The sequence below is a fragment of the Oryctolagus cuniculus genome, chromosome 8 (genome assembly GCF_964237555.1).
Source record: "Oryctolagus cuniculus chromosome 8, mOryCun1.1, whole genome shotgun sequence".
NCBI lineage: Eukaryota > Metazoa > Chordata > Mammalia > Lagomorpha > Leporidae > Oryctolagus > Oryctolagus cuniculus.
This window is the reverse complement of record NC_091439.1, coordinates 96,591,527-96,608,350: the sequence shown is the minus strand read 5'-3', so window position 1 is coordinate 96,608,350 and position 16,824 is coordinate 96,591,527.

The window sequence follows — 16,824 nt, the reverse complement described above, 5'->3', positions numbered from 1 at the left end:
CCAAGTGTTTCTCCCAGTCTCCCATGAGGTGCAGGGGCCTGAGCCCTTGGGTCTTCCTCTTCTACTGCTTTCCCAGACCACAGCAGAGAGGTGGATTGGAAGAGGAGCAACTGGGACTAGAACCAGCACCCATATGGGATGCTGGCACTGCAGGCGGATTAGCTTACTGTGCCACGGCATGGGCCCCCTGAAACCTCTTTTCTTAGGTTGCTTCTCTTATCATAGAAGCTCCAATGTTTGAGTGAGCTGTACAACGATTATTTGGGAGTTGGATTCTCAGAATGCAGTGCTTGAATAGAACATCTATGTTAACAGTACAACTTGTCAAAGATATCAGTTTCAGTACATAACTGATCATACTTATAGGATTAAGAGTCAAAGGGATCTCATAAACAAGAGTAGTGCGTGCTAATACTGACTGATAGAATTAAAAAGGAGAGAACAATCCAACATGGGTAGCAGATACACAGCAGACTCATAGAATGGCAGATGTCCTAAATAGCACTCTGGCCTCAGAATCAGCCCTTAAGGCATTCGGATCTGGCTAAAAAGCCCATGAGAGTATTTCAGGCATGGAAAGCCAAGACATTCTGGCAAAAAAAAAAATGACCTATATGAAAGATCTCTGCGAGTGAGATCCCAGTGGAAAGAACAGGTCATCAAAGAAGGAGGTACCTTTCTCTGAAGGGAGGAGAGAACTTCCACTTTGACTACGACCTTGTCTAAATAAGATCAGAGTCGGCAAACTCAAAAGGCCTCCATAGCCTTGGATACTCATGATAAGACCTTAGGGTGATTACTGACACCATAAACAAGTGTGTCAATTTGTTAAGTCAACAACAGGAGTCACTGTGCACTTACTCCTCATGTAAGATCTCTATCCTTAATATGTTGCACAATGAGAATTAATGCTATCACTGTTACTCAAACAGTACTTTACACTTTGTGTTTCTATGTAGGTGCAAACTGTTGATATCTTTACTTAGTATATACTAAATTGATCTTCTGTATATAAAGATATTGAAAAGGAAAGAAATAAAGAATACAACTAGAGACCCTTCTTAGTTACTGGAATTAACCCTGACACATAGGAGACTTGTGTTTATAAGAAACCACAAGTACTGTTGTCCTCAATCTGGCTAATGGGAAGTACAACTTATGTCTTAATTATAAACTGAAAGCTGTTGAGCAGAGGACACTGGTGATCCAGTCAGCATCTACCTGCAGTGAGATTACTGTACACTTGGCTGGAAAGTGGGGAGAAGGGACAGGTCAAGGGTTAAAAGCCACAGGCTCTCACTGTTTTTACCAAGTCTTTGATTCTCTCTCTCTCTCTCTCTCTGTCTCTCGCTCTCTCTCAATGTTATATGCTCTATATCCAAATTTGAGAGCTATTAGTTGATTGTGCTATTAAATACTTTTCCCTAGTTATTCCTGCCTCCCCTGAAAGCTCATCTATGGAGATTTTCACACTGCTATATGAAATTTTCTTTTTCTTCTTACTCTTTGTTGAATTCTTTACATAGTGGGGAGTTAAGCTTTGATTATAAATATTAAAAGCATTTCGGGGCTGGCTCTGTGGTGTAGTGAGTTAAGCTGCCACCTGCATTGCTGGCACTCCAAATGGGTGCCAGTTAAATACCCGGCTGCTCCATTTCTGATCCAGCTCTGCTATGGCCTTGGAATTCTGTACAAGATGGCCCAAGTGCTTGGGCCCCTGCAGCGGTGTGGGAGACCAGGAAGAAGCTCCTGGATCCTGGCTTCAGATCAGTGTAGCTCTGGTCATTACAGCCAACTGCGTAGTGAACCAGTGAATGGAAGACCTCTCTCCGTCTCTCTCTGCCTCTCATTCTCACTCTGTGTAACTCTGACTTTCAAACAAAATAAATAGATTTTTTGACAGGCAGAGTTACACAGAGAGAGAGAGAGAGAGAGAGAGAGAGACAGAATGTAAGGTCTTCCTTCCATTGGTTCACCCCCCAAATTGCTGCTATGTCCGGCGCGCTGCGTCCATCTGACGCCAGGAGCCAGGTGCTTCCTCGTGGTCTCCCATGCGTGTGTAGTGCCCAAGGACTTGTGCCATCCTCCACTGTTTTCCCAGGCCTCAGCAGAGAGCTGGACTGGAAGAGGAGCAACCAGGACAGAATCCGGTGCCCCAACTGGGACTGGAACGCGGGGTGCCGGCACCGCAGGCAGAGGATTAGTCTAGTGATCTGTGGCACCAGCCAAAATAAATAATTTTTTTTAAAAAATTAAAAGCATGTCATTATAAAAATTAAAAGAAAGAAAGGAAGATGGAATGTGGGAGGGTGGATGTGAATGTGGGAAATATCACTGTCGCTCCCCCTCTTCGTGGAGGAGCAACACAGGACCCTGCGCTGTTCTTTCGTCTGCTCGGCCCTCCCCGGGTTTGCTGCTGGTTCTTCCCGGGTTGGCTACTATCCCTTCCACCTCCGTGGAAGGGCAGTTCCCCCTGGCCGCATTCCCCACTTCCGCAGGGGAGCGGCACACCACCGGCCGGCTTTCTCGGGGGCTGCACGGGTGTTCCTTCAGCTAGATGTTCCCCATAGATGTTTCTGGTGCATGCCGTCTCTCTCCTCCTTTATAGTCCTCCTCCGCCAATCCCAACTCGGCTGAGTACGCTGCTCTCCAATCAGGAGCAAGTCCTACAGTTAATTGGTTGAGCTGGAGGCAGCTGTGCGGAAGCTGTTTACTTCTCTCCCAGCGCCATATTGTGGGAGAGCAGATGCATAGAATAAGTCCTAATTCGAGTAACTTAGTCTAGTCCGGATTGCTCCCCACAGATCCCCCTTTCTTTTTATTTTTTAGCGTTGATACGCGCCTGTCTTCGGTGTCCCGCGGCACACACTCTGCTCTACTTGCTAGAGTTGCCACAGGCTCTTACAAGTCCTATCAATCAGGAAAACCGAATCCGGGTCCTCTCTTCGCCATTGTGAGGAGGTTTTTAGGCGCTGATGCATGCCTGTGCTCGGTGCCCTGCAGCGCATGCTCTGCTCTGCCCGCAGGGGCTTACAAAACCTATCAGGCAAACCGAATCCAAGCCTTCTCATTGCCTTATTGTGGGGGAGACTTATTAGTGTTGGTTCGTGCCTATCTTCGGTGACCTGCAGCTCATACTCTGGTCGAGCTTTGCTGGCGCTTACCGCCTTAAATCAGGCAGACCGAATCCAAGCCTCCTAATTGTTGCATTGTGGGGAAGCTTTACTGATGTTAATTCGTGCCTGTCTTCGGTGACCTGCGGCTAGCCGCCCAGGTGCTCATCGCCTCACTAATCGGGCAGACCGAATCCAAGCCTTCTAATTGGCATGTTGAGGGGAGGCCTTATTTTTCTCTATTTCTCTATCTCCGGGCATTCCTACCTCTCCCATTTCACTTCTATCTTCCAGCATTCCCATTTCTCTTTTACTTCACTTCCAAACTTCTGTTTCTCTTATCCCCGCGGCTTTCCGGCACCTCGCCCCGCCGGCGGGTTCCCGGCTCTGCGCCGCTTCAGCCCGCGCGCCTCTCTCATCTGCGCAGCTTCCCAGCTTTGCGCGGCTCAGCTTCGCGCGCTCCGCGGTCTCCATGCTTAACCCTTTCGCGTCTGAACCACGGCCTACGCCAGCGTTCCCTATCTATTCACGCCCCGTGCTCTCTCTGCACGCGGCGGCTTCCGCGAGTAACACAGCGTAGCTTGCATCTCCACCACTAGCATTCAATCCAAGTTCCCCGGGCTAGCCTGGCGAATTCAACCCAGCGTACGTCTCCGCCCCACAGTTTGGCTTCCCGTCCTTTGCTCCCCGGGCTAATCAGACGGATCCCAATCTGGCTTGCGTCTCAGCTTCTGGTTTTAACTTTTCGCCCCCTATTCCCGGGCTAACTTGAGAATCCCAAAGTGGCTTTCGTTTCCGCCTCGGCCTGCCCCCCGCGGCTTCAATTTCCCTAACATTTTTCTCTACCCGGTATGTTTCCCCAAGCTTTCTTCCAACAATACTCCTCCCTCATTTCTCCTGGCCTCTCCCCACAGTCTGCATCCGAGTCTGTTTGTTCTAGCTTTCACTTTCGCTTTCGACCTTAGAGATTTCTCCCAGCTTCCCCCGTAGTCCGTATCTGAGTCTATGCCTAGGCTTTCAATAGCTTCTTCCGGCACCCTTTTCGTCCGGCTTTTCCCTAGGCTGTTTGCTAGTCTCTCTCTCCGATATTTTCCCTAGGCTGTTTGCTAGTTTCTCTCTCCGATATTTTCCCAATTCTTCCCGTTTCTTCCCTCCTAAGTTTGCTATCCGTCCTAGGTTTCCTATCCGAGTCAAGTTTCCTATCCGAGCTAGGTTTCCTATCCGAGTCACGGCACCATTATGTCGCTCCCCCTCTTCATGGAGGAACGACACTAAACCCTGCGCTGTTCTTTCGTCTGCTCGGCCCTCCCCGGGTTTGCTGCTGGTTCTTCCCGGGTTGGCTACTATCCCTTCCACCTCCGTGGAAGGGCAGTTCCCCCTGGCCGCATTCCCCACTTCCGCAGGGGAGCGGCACACCACCGGCCGGCTTTCTCGGGGGCTGCACGGGTGTTCCTTCAGCTAGATGTTCCCCATAGATGTTTCTGGTGCATGCCGTCTCTCTCCTCCTTTATAGTCCTCCTCCGCCAATCCCAACTCGGCTGAGTACGCTGCTCTCCAATCAGGAGCAAGTCCTACAGTTAATTGGTTGAACTGGAGGCAGCTGTGCGGAAGCTGTTTACTTCTCTCCCAGCGCCATATTGTGGGAGAGCAGATGCATAGAATAAGTCCTAATTCGAGTAACTTAGTCTAGTCCGGATTGCTCCCCACATATCACTATGCTTTTTAAATCTGTATATATGAAATACATCAAATTTTTTCACTTATATAAGTAAAATTGTTTAAAACATGGCTATTTCAAAGTTTTCTTGCCAACTTTTTGTGTTTATAAACTTTGCATGTATTTAGGTTTTTACAAGTATTGGAATCTTTAATGCTTTTTGAAATAAGTTAATTCACAGATATGTAAGAAATTATATAGATTGTTTAAAAATGGGTACCAAGTGGATCTATGTTGGATTCCTGATCAGTTGAGGCATTCTGAAGGATATTCAATGATTAAGAGTATAATATAGTATCTTAACCCTGCTATGTTAGATTAGTATGGCTATTTAACTAATTGTTATTCTGAGTTACTAAATAGAGTTTTAAATTATCCTCATTGATTAATTTTATACATTATAGGATACTGTTTTTACCAAGTGGTGAATAATATTCTCTGTCTCTCTCTTTTCTCTTTCTCAGCTATATGCAGAAAAAGAAGAAAGGTAAACATATTTTATCTATTTCTTTGAGTGGTAGAGTTACAGAGACAGGCAGTGACAGAGAGAGGTCTTCCGTCCATTGGTTCACTCCCCAGATGGCTGGCTGGAGCTGAGTTCATTAGAAGCCAGGAGCCTTGAGCTTCTTCTGGGTCTCCCATGTGGGGGTAGGGCCCAAGCAGTTGGACCATCCACTGCTGCTTTTACAGGCCATAGCAGAGAGTTGGATCAGAGGAGGAGCAGCTAGAACCCCTTTGGGATTCCTGTGTTCCAGGCAGAGTAAAATTTTAGCCCACTATGCTGCAGTGCCGGTCCTACCTTTTGATTCTTTTCTCCATGAAAATACTGCCATCAGTGAATCATTCAACATCTAGATTTTCCAGAGGTTCATCTTGTAGATCAGCCTTGCTAGAATAGACCTTCTATGTGTTCTCTGCATTAGAATGAGCTTTGTTTTCATTACCTTCAGATGGCAGAAGAGCAGCTGGATTGAGGACATCGTGTACTTTGAGAGTTATTCCAGATGATTTTTATTATGACATCCTCCCGTTAATCACTAATGTCATTCAGTCTCGAACTCCTTGTATCTGGTGTTGAGTTTAAACTTTAAGTGACTGGCTTAATATCAGCTGGTGGTTTGTTTCCTGAAATATGCTGTAGCAGTTCCTGCTCTTATGCATGCAAGCCATCCTGTGATCCTTGAAACTAGTTTCTTAGAACAGCAGGCAACTGGTCATGAAAGTGGATGCAATTTCTGAGTGACCACACCCAGAGCCCTTCTCTGCTATAAACAGAGTGAAAACAAATTTCACCAACTCCCATAATAATAAAACTCTGAAAATTGGAGTCCAATGGGGAAACTTATTACATAAAACGTGGCTCCTATATCTATTAGTAAATCAACACTCTTACCCTTGACATCAGCAATCACCAAGGGCTCTTGGCCAAGGTGTTTTTTTTTTTCTTTGTTTCCTTTTTTTTAATTTTTTTATTTGGCAGCTTCCTTAGTCCTCAGGCCCCATCAGTCTTCAGACAAGGACAAGAGGGAATTGTGAATCCATTCCTCCCTTTGCAACTGAGGATGGTCCCTCATCCAATAACTGTCTCTCTTAGACTGGAGGTACAGAGCAGGTGAGTTCTTCAGGTAGAGGCACTCTTGACACCAGTATCCCACATTCCCACACCTAAAAACTTTCTCCCTTGAGTTTTTTAGCCCTCAGAGAAAATCCCCTGTGCTGACTTTGAGTTCACAGATGCTTGTTACAATGACCGCCAACCTTTAATCTTCTGTCTGCAATGCTTCTTACACTGAAGCACCTCTCTTCTTCAACTCTGTCTCTATCAATATATACCTTATATGTTATTTTCTCTATCTGACTCCTGGGAGTCTTGGGCCCAAGTGCTTGGGCCCCTGCCACCCACTTGGGAGATTCAGATCAAGTTCCTGGCTCCTGGCTTTAGACTGGCCCAGCCCTGGTCCTTGTAGCCATTTGAAGACTGACCCAAGGGGTGGAAGAATCTCTCTTCCTCTTTCTTTCTGTCTTTGTCTTTCAAATAAATAAAATAAATCTAAAAACTGAAAGAAAAGACTTAAGTCAACCATATGGTGTTTTGGCAGTAGTGTCAATCTTAGAAGGCAGAAACTCCTGCAATGGATGCTAGCATTGGAAACACAACAAAGCAGTCAGGTCATGAGCACCCCATGTGCTCTAGAAAGTTGAGCAAATGTAAACAGTCACTGTCAGAGACTGGACTACAGTGTGTTCTTCCCCTGTGATGGGCACTGTGAAGAAATTATTAGGTCAAAGTACAGAAATACCAAGATTTTCATTTTTAATTGCCTGTCCCAAACCCTTGAGAGTGGAGAAAAATTGTTTCATATAGACAGGTTTAGTACCAAGTTTCACTTCCCATCCTATGCTCCTCCCTGACAAAGCTCTTACTCTTCATCTACCTTCCTTTCTTATTCTTTAATTTTTTTAATGACATGCCTTTGGTTTACTTTATAATTATAAGGTAAATTGTCCTCTAAGTAAAGAATTCAACAAACAGTAAGAAGAAAAATAAACACTGTTCCTAAACAATAGGAAATAGGGCTATGAACAGTAATCAAATTTCAAAGTGTCAATTTTGCTCATATGCATTGCATTTTTCCTACTCTATTGGATACGACATATCAAAAAATAAGACCCATTTATTTGATGCCGACAAGAAACAAACTTCCCAACAAAGATACGTACAGACTGAAAGTAAAAGGATGGAAAAAGATATTCCATGCTAACAGAAAGAAAAAAAATGGCAGGTGTAGCCTTCTTAATATCAGACAAAATAGACTTTAATGCAATAGCACAATGTAATAATTAAGGGGTCATTTTACAGGAAGATGTGACTATAAAAATATATATACACCCAATTACAGGGCACTTGGTTATTTAAAAAATGTTAATGGATGTAAAAGGAAACATAGATTCCAATACAATAGTAATGGGGGACTATATTACTCTGCTTTCATCAATGCACAAATCAACTAGACAGAATATCCTTAAGAAACAAAGAGCTAATGGACATTATGGAACAAATGAATGTAACTGATCTCCGAAGAACTTTTTCCTAATGGTTGCAGAACCCGCATTTTTCTCCTCAGTGTATGGAACTTTCTTTTTATAGACCATAAAGCAAGTCTCAGCAAATTCTAAGATCTACATCTTAAAATGCTTCTTTTCTAAACATAATGGAATAACCTTGGAAGTTAACAGCCCAAGAAGCTCTAGATCATTTGCAAACAGAAGGAGACTGAACAATGTGCTCCTGAATGAACAGTGGATCATAGAAGAAACCAAAGAGAACTCAAAAAATTTCTGGAAGTGAATGAAGGTGACAATAAAACATATCACAAATTGTGGGATAGGGCAAAAGCAGTGTTAAGAGAGAAGTTTATAGCAATTAGTGCCTACATTAAATAATTGGAAAGGTACCAAATGGATTTGCCACCCATGCATCTTAAGGATCTAGAAAAACAACAAACCCAAACCCAAAATAGTAGGAAAAAAGAAATAATTAAAATTAGGGAAAAATAAACAAAATTTAAACAAACAAAAAGCAATTTGAAAGACCAGTGGAATGAAGAGCTTTTTGTTTTTTTAAAAAAGGACAATTGATACACCATTGACCAAGGTAATCAAAGGAAAGAGGGAGAAGACTCAAATCAAGAAAATCAGAGTGAAAAAGGAAATGTAAGAACAGATACCACAAAAATAGAAAGAATTGTCAGAAAATACTACAACTACAAATAATTGTATGCCAACCAATTGGAAAATCAAGAAGGAATGAATAGATTCCTGCACACACACAAGCTACCAAAATGGAGTGATGAAGACCTAGAACACCTAAACAAACCAATAATCAAGACAGAGATTGAATCAGCAATAAAGACTCCCCTAACAAATGAAAGCCCAGGACCGGATGGCTTCACTGCTAAATTCTGCCAGACTTTTAAAGAAGAGCAAATTCCAATTCTTCTCAAGCTGTTCAAAACAACTGAAAAGGAGAGAATCTTCCCAAACTCCATCTATGAAGCTGGCATCACCCTAATTCCTAATCCAGAAAAAGATACAACAGAGAAAAAGAACTACAGACCAATACCTCTGATGAACACAGATGTAAAAATCCTCTACAAAATACAACTACACATTAAAAAGATCATTTACCTGGACCAAGTGGGATTTATCCCCGTTATGTAGGGATGGGTTAATATTCACAAATCAGTAAATTTGGTACATCATCTTAACAAACTAAGGAAAAAAAAACACAATCATTTCAATACATGCAGAGAATGTAATGATAAAATACAACATTTTTCATGATAAAACTGTTAAGCAAATTGGGTATAGAAGAAACACTAATGAAGGCAATCAAGGCAATTTATGATAAACTCAAAGCTAGCATCTTATTAATGGGGAAAAGTTGGAAGCATTCCCACTAATATGTGGAACCAAACAAGGGTGACTGCTCTCAGTATATATTCAGCATAGTTCTGGAAGATTTAGCCAGAGCCAACTGGCAAGAAAAAATCAAAGGGATACAGATTGGAAAGAAGGAATGCAAACTATCCCAATTTGCAGATAACATAGTTCTATAAATGGAGAACCAAGAGAACACTAAGAGATTATTGGAACTCATAAAAGAGTTTGGTAGAGTGGCAAGGCATAAAATTAGCACCAAAAATCAATAACCTTTATATACACCATGCTGTGTCTGAGAGAGAACTTTAAGATCAATCCCATTCACAACAGCTACAAAAAATTTAAATAGTTTGCAATCAATTTAACCAAAGCTGCCAAAGATCTCTATGATGAAGATTATGAAACATTAAAGAATAAAATAGAAGACATTGGAGCCAGTGCTGTGATGCAGCGAGTTAACACCCTGGCCTGAAGTGCTGGTGTCCCATATGGGCGCCGGTTTGAGACCCAGCTGCTCCACTTCCAATCTAACTCTCTGCTATGGCCTGGGAAAGCAGCAGAGGATGGCGATAAAGCCTCCTTTACTCATGCTGTGGAAAATACTTCCCTAAGTTATTAATTAATGCATGTTCTGTTAAAATATTACTCACTGAGGTGAACTGTTCATCCTTTTTGTAACAGCTTTATGAAAACAAAAACAAACATCATGTAAGAAAATTTGGATAAATATATAGGAGGAAGTAAGTTTTATTCACACTTGTAATGCAAGACACCTCTTTTAACATTTGTATGTGGGGCCAGAGCTGTGGCCTAGAGGGTAAAGCCGTTGCATGCAGTGCTAGCTTCCTGTATGGGCCCTGGTTCAAGTCCCAGCTACTCCACTTCTGATCCAGCTTTCTGATATGGCCTGGGAAAGCAGTAGAAGATGGCCCAAGTCCATCTTCTGGGTGGAAGACCAGGTGGAAGACCTGAAATAAGCTTCTTTCTCCTGGCTTTGTATTGGCAAAGCTTTGCCCATTACTGTCATCTGGGGAGTGATCCAGCAGATGGAAGAACTCTCTCTCTCTCTCTCTCTCTGCCTTTAATTCTCTTTTAACATGACTTCCAAATAAATGAATCTTTTAAATTTGTATGTGTTTTCTGGTTGTTACTCTATTAATGTAAATACATACATATATATATATTTTAAAGATATTTATTTATTTGAAGGAGTTACACAATGAGAGAAGGAGAGGCAGAGAGAAACAGAGAGAGAGAGAGAGAGAGAGAGAGGGAGAGAGAGAGAGAGAGAGAGGCCTCCATCCGCTGGTTCATTCCCCAGTTGGTCACACTGGCTAGAGCTGTGCCAATCTGAAGTCAGGAGCCAGGAGTTTCTTCCGGGTTTCCCACATGAATGCAGGGGCCTAAGACCTGAGCCATCTTCCACTGCTTTCCTAGGCCACAGCAGAGAGCTGGATTGGAAGTAGAGCAGCCGCGATGCTAACCAGCCCCCATAGGGAATGCTGGCACTGCAGGTGGCAGCCTCACCTGCTATGCCACAGCACCAGTCTCTACATGCATATATATTTATAAAATCATGATATTATTGGATGTTATTTTATCTGATTAGAAATTGGTGCTTATTTGTTTATCATTTAGACCCTGAGTTTCTAATTTTGCAATATAAAAGTGCACACAAAGATACAAAGTATGAGAGGTCTAATAGGTGTATCAGCTGCTCTGGGATATGAAAAGAACAAAGGGAGGGCCACATTTTCAGGGATCTGAAAAATTTCAGCAAAGAATTAAAAAAAATAGCAAAACTCTGCGGGACAGGAGGAGAGGGGCCAGGGCTACTGCTGCAGCCAGCCACGTGATGCAGCCCGCTGGCAGCTGATGTGCCACCATCATAGGATGACAAATGGGAAGAACTTGCTGCGTGCTCCAATGCTCACATTGTTAGCTAAGAGGGGAGTCCAGAGTCACCCACTGACTGTTAGTTCAGCCTGGGGAGCTGACTGGAGTCTAAGCTAATGTCAGGCTAGGAACAGGGAAGCTGGCTTTCTTCTTCCCCTCCCCCACACGCCATGGAGTGTCATACCTGGCGGCAAAAAGCCAGGCAGTGCTCCTCTAGTCCACTCCTACCAGTACCAGAATCATCAGCAGAAGGAGATGGCATTTTCTTAAAGCGAAGTAAGAGACTGCAGCAGCCAGTGTCACTGATGATATTGCCTGAGGGAGAACCATGCAGACCACACAGACTTAAATTTTTTTTAAATAATATTTTTTCCAGACTGTGATCGTGACAGGTCATAATGCTTTTTTTAAAAATGTTTTATTTTATTTGAGAGTTAGAGTTACAGACAGAGTGAGGGAGAGACAGAGAGTAAGGTCTTCCATCTGCTGGTTCAGTCCCCAGTTGGTCACAACAGCTGGAGTTGAGCCAATCCGAAGCCAGGGGACAGGAGCTTCTTCTGGGTCTCCAATGCATGTGCAAGGGTACAAGCACTTGGGCCATCTTCTACTGCTTTCCCAGGCCATGGAAGAGAACTGGATCAGAAGTGGAGCAACTTGGACTCGAACAGGCGGCCATATGCGATTCCGGCACCTCAAGCAGAGGCTTAGCCCACTGCACTATAGCACCGGCCCCACACAGACTTTGAGTGTCACCTGGAGCACTAGCAGCGGGCCTGCTACCCACCTAAACCTGTGAAGTGAGTGCACATTGCCAGCTTCCCATTCCCCCACCAGGGCTCCAGTGAATAGTAAGGAAGAACCTTACTCATTTTAAAAAGTGAGTATAAGTTTGCCTGTGGCTTGGAGAGATTATCTGAGGGAAAATTCTGCAGTCTCTATAGATTAGAATGTGGCCTAAAGGGTTGGCATGGGATGGGGTGACCATATAAGCCTGTGAGGAGTTCCCCTCCACTCTATGTCACTGGCATTTGTACTCTAGTTGTCAGCCAGATCCCCTACAGGCAGCTGTTCTGGGAATGCCTTGGCTCTCTCCATTTGTGGTTCAGTGTTGCAGGTCTAAGTGGATCCCCTGCTCCCTGAAGACAGTAGGAGCTCTGTGTGCTGTGTCTGTGGGAAGACTGTGACTGCATGATAGGGCATGGGGTGTAGCTGGATCTTTGGGCAATTCCTGTGTCTGTCTTCAGAAGCTCAGTTTCTGTATGTTCCAGCAGAAGATTTGGTGCTTGTAATGAAGACCTCACAGATACTTTTTATGGGTCTTGTGAATGCATGGCTGGGGTGTGTGGTCACTGTGGATATGCCCTGGGCATTGATCATCTTGGCAGAGAGCAGGTAAGGCAATGACCAATCACAACTTCCCCCTGCTGACCATGGAGGAGATCTAACACACTCAGCTTGGATGTCAGCCAGTACTCTTGTACCATATCCAGCATTGACTGGAACTCCTGGTCCCCACCCAGCACATAATTCTGAATATTCACTGAAGGAGTAGACATTCTACTAATCCACAAATATATTCTTCATACATAAAAGCCCTCAAAGGATATAACCAACAAATAGTTCCACAAATGCCTAAAACTAAATGGGCAAATATGGACAAGGAGGACAATATGACTCTCCCAAAGAAACACAAAACAGTTCAATATTAGAATCTGAAGACAAAGAGATTGATGAGATGCCTGAAAAAGGATTCAAAACAATGATCACAGAAAACTCAAAAGCAATGAGAAGCAAATTAATGAGTTAAAGAAATTCATACATCACATGGAGGAAAAATTTTCCATTGAAATTGAGATTTTGAGCAACAATCAGCCAGAAACATTAGAAATAAGAATTCAATATGTCAAACAAAAAATACAGTAGAATGCCTTAACAACAGGCTTGGTGAGACCGAACAAAGAATGTCTGAGCTAGAAGACAAATCTTTGAAATATCCCAGTCAGACCAAAAAAAAAAAAAAAACTCAAGAAGAAAAAGAAATTAGAAAAACTAAATGCAGTGTTTGCAATTTATGGGGTATGATTAAATGACCCATCATACAGGTCTTAGGAGTTCCTAAAGGTGTTGAAAGAGAGAATGGATTAGAAGACATATTCAGTGAAATTGAGACAATTTATCTTGCACAGTCCAGCCTTAGAAATGTTCTTTAAAGATGTACTGCACCGAGAAATACAGAAAGATAGTCATCATTATGGAAGAATGTGAAGGCAGAAAATCTCCCAGGAAAAGTACAAAGGAGGGGCCAGTGCTGTGGCGCAGCAGGTTACAGCCCTGGCCTGGAGTGCTGACATCCCATATGGGCTCCAGTTCTAGTCCCAGCTGCTCCTCTTCTGATCCAGCTCCCTACTGTGGCCTGGTATAGCAGTGGATACTCCCTGAGCCCCTGCACCCATGTGGGAGACCCAGAAGAATCTCCTAGCTCCTGGCTTTGGATCAGCACAGCTCTGGCAGTTGTGGTCATCTGGAGAGTGAACCAGCGGAGCGAAGACCTCTCTTTCTGTCTGTACCTCTTTCTGTAACTCTTTCAAATAAGTAAAATAAATCTTTAGAAATAAGGAGAGAGAATACTAACTGATAGAATCAAAAAGAGAGAGAACGATCCAACATGGGAAGTGGGATACACAGCAGACTCATAGAATGGCAGATGTCCTAAACAGCACTCTGGCCTCAGAATCAGCCCTTAAGGCATTCGGATCTGGCTGAAGAGCCTGTGAGAGTATTTCAGGCATGGAAAGCCAAGACACTCTGGCAAAAAAATGAAATTACCTAAATGAAAGATCTCTGAGAGTGAGATCCCAGTGGAATGAACAGGTCATCAAAGAAGGAGGTACCTTTCTGTGAGGGAAGAGAGAACTTCCACTTTGACTATGACCTTGTCTAAATAGGATCAGAGTAGGTGAACTCAAAAGGCCTCCATAGCCTTGGCAACTCATGACAAGGGCCTAGGGTGATTACTGGTGCCATAAACAAGTGTGTCAATTTAAGTGAACAACAGGAGTCACTGTGCACTTACTCCCCATGTAGGATCTCTGTCCTTAATGTGCTGTACATCATGATTCAATGCTGTAACTAGTACTCAAACAGTATTTTTCACTTTGTGCTCCTGTGTGGGTGCAAACTGTTGAAATCTTTACTTAATATATGCTAAATTGATCTTCTGTGTATAAAGAGAATTGAAAATGAATCTTTGATGTGAATAAAAGGGGAGAGGGAGTGGGAAAGGGGAGGGTTGCGGGTGGGAGGGAAGTTATGGGGGGGAAAAAGCCATTGTAATCCATAAGCTGTACTTTGGAAATTTATATTCTTATAATAAATGTTAAAAAAAAGCAAAAAAAGAAATAAGAAGAGAGATGGAATCAGGTCATAGATTTAGGTCTTTAAACCATTTTCAGTGGATTTTTGTGTAAGGTGCAATATTGGGAATTTGCTTCGTACTTCTGCATGCTAAGGTCTAATTTTCCCAGCACCATTTGTGGAAGAGCCTGTGCTTTCTCGAGGGAGATTTCAGCTTCTTTTTCAGAGATCAGTTGGTCATAGACGGATGGATTGATCTGGGGATTCTATTGTGTTCCTTTGTTCTACATGTCTATTTTTGTGTCATTACTAGGATGTTTTCATTATAGTTACTCTATAGTATGACTTTTGTAAAAAATTTTATTTCATTTTATGAGTTCATATATTTGATATATGAAATTTGGGAACATACTGGCACTTCCCACCAACCTTCCCTTCCCAATGCTCCAACCCTTCCTCCCCTTTCCCTCTCACATTCCAACTCTTAATTTTTACATAGATCTATTTTCAGAATATTCCATGATCATCTAGTTATCCCTAGCTTAAGTAAAATAGTTCAACAAATAGTATGAAGTGAGGGAAAAAACCACTCTTTCTTAGTGTAAAAGACAAGGGGTATAAAAATCATTGGATATGAAAATATATATTTCAATCCAATACACTACATTTCAGTTACTCTATCAATTAACTCAGATCATTGAATCTGTAAATTGCTTTCAGTAGTATGGACATTTTGATTATATTAATTCTTCCAATTCATAAACCTGGATGATTTTTTCCATTTTTTGTGCCTTAAATTACTTTCTTTAATGTTTTGAAATTGTCACTGCAGAGATCTTTTACTTCCTTTGTCCAATTTATTCCAAATTATTTAAAACTTTTTTATAACTATTGTGAATGGAACTAATCTTACAAGTTCTTTCTCAGCCAAGGCATTATCTACGTAATAAAAGCTATTGGTTTTGTATATTGATTTTATTGCCTACCACTCTACCAAATTCTCTTATGAGTTCCAACAGCCTCTTGGCAGAGTCTTTTAGATCCCCTATATTTAGGATCACATCCTCTGCAAATGGGGTATTTTGACTTCCTCCTTTCCAATTTATATCTCATTTATTTCTTTTCTTGCCTAACTGCTTTGCCTAAAACTTCCAGAATAATATTGAATATCAATGGTGAAAGTTGGCATCTTTGTCTATTTCCAGATCTTAGTGGAAATGCTTGTAGCTTTTCATAATTCAATATGATGCTGGCTGTGAGTTTGTCAGGTATTGGCTTGGTTGTGTTAAGGATTGTTCTTTCTATATCCAATTTGCTTAAGGTTTTTATCATGAAAAGATGTTGCATTTTTTCAGAAGCTTCATCTGAATCTATTGATTTAACCATACAGTTTGAGTTCTTCAGTTTGTTAATGTGATGTATCCATTTATTAGTTGGTGTGTGTTGAATCATCCCTGCATAGCAGACATAAATCCCCCTTGGTACAGGATTTAGCTAGGATAATGTTGAGGATTTTTGCATGTATGTTCATCAAGGTCATTGGTTTATAATTATTTTTATTTGTTGCATTTTTCCTATTTTGGGAATTTGGTGATACTGGATTCATAAAACAAGTTTGGGAAGATTCCCTCTCTGTCAAACATTTTGACTACCTTGAAAAGAATTGGAGTTACTTCCTCATTAAAAGACTTTTTAGAATTCAGCAGTGAAGTCATCTGCTCCTGGGCTTTTCTTTGCTAGGAGGGTCGTTATTACTGGCTTAATCTTAGTTATTGTTCTATTTGATTTTCTATATTTTCATGACTCTGTTGTGTACACTGTATGTCTCCAGAAATCTATGCATTTTTTCTGAGTATTCCAATTGTTGGCAAATAGCTGTTATTGGTAATTTGTGATGAATCTTTATATTTCTGTGATATCCATTTTAACATCTCCGTTTTTCTCTGATTTTATTAATTTGGGTCTTCTCTCTTTTTTTGGTTAGTTGGGCCAATGGTGTACCAATATTATTGATTTTTGCATCAGGAAACCTGTTCTTAATTTCACTGATATTTTGTATTTTTTATTTTAATGGTATATTAAATATATTCTATATTTTTATATATTAAACATATTCTATATTTAATTCATTATTTCCTGTTATTAATTTTGATTTTTGTTCTTGTTTTTTTCTAGGTTCTTCAGATGCATTATTAAATCACTTATTTAACGCCTCTCCAATTTGCTGATAAAGAGACTGATTGCTATAAACAGCTTTGTGTATCCCATAGGTTTTGATGTGGTCATAATCATTCATTTCTA